Here is a 967-nt window from a genome sequence, read left to right as displayed (position 1 = left end):
TTTCAGCCTTCCCCGTGCCATCAGTGGTATGTCCTTCTTGGTAAATTTTGGTAACCTTGATTAGCTTTTGGTAACCTTCCCCTGAGCATGTCAAGCTCAAAACTTAACAGGACAATCCCACCAACAAGAAACTTATCTTTTTAACACCTGGACATCAGCAGAGGAAAATCAACAAGTCTTTAATTTTAAAACATAACTGTATTTCACTAGAGGTGATTAAACATAGCTGGAGAATTTCACGCTACATTTGTGACAGCCAAAACATGAGTGGCGAAACACTGCAAAGATATCTCTTGCTTCTTCTGCAAGTAAAGAGACTGCATGTAAATAAAGTAACCCCAAAGCATGGACTTCATGGCTTCTAATCCAGCGTGCTGGTTTTGGCTGGGGTAGCGACAGTGGCGGTGGTTTGGATTTGTGCTGAGCAGAGCATTGGTAACATAGAGATGGTTTTGTTGTTGCTGAGCAGGGCTCACACAGAACCAGGGCCTTTTCTGCTTTTGTATTGTCAGCTTTTGAGCTGACGTGCTGGTGAGGAAGCTGAGGGTGCATGAGAGGCTGGGAGAGGACACAGCCAGGGCAGGTGGCCCCGGCTGACCGAAGGAACATTCCAGACCATCCGACATCACGGTCAGCGTACAAAACACGGAAAGAAAGGAAGGTGGGATGTTTGCAGTGATGGCTTTTGTCTTCCCAAGTTATCATTGCACGTGGTGGGTCCCTGCTCTCCCGAGGATGGCTGAGCACCTGCCTGCCCATGGGAAGCAGGGAATTAATCCCTTGTTTTGCTTTGCTAATGCGCGTAGCTTTTTCTTTCTCTATTAAACCGCCTTAACCTCAACCCACGGGTTTTCCCGACTTTGTCCCCGATTTCGCTGCCGGGGTAGCGCCCCAGCCGGGCCGCAGTGCCCACACCCGCTGCAGGGCGGGCCCGCCGCCATGCTGCCCCGCGCCGCGCGCCCGCCCC

This window comes from Passer montanus, unplaced genomic scaffold (assembly GCF_014805655.1).
Source record: "Passer montanus isolate IOZ18808 unplaced genomic scaffold, ASM1480565v1 scaffold4, whole genome shotgun sequence".
NCBI classification, from domain to species: Eukaryota; Metazoa; Chordata; class Aves; order Passeriformes; family Passeridae; genus Passer; species Passer montanus.
Note: the sequence above shows the minus strand (reverse complement) of the source record.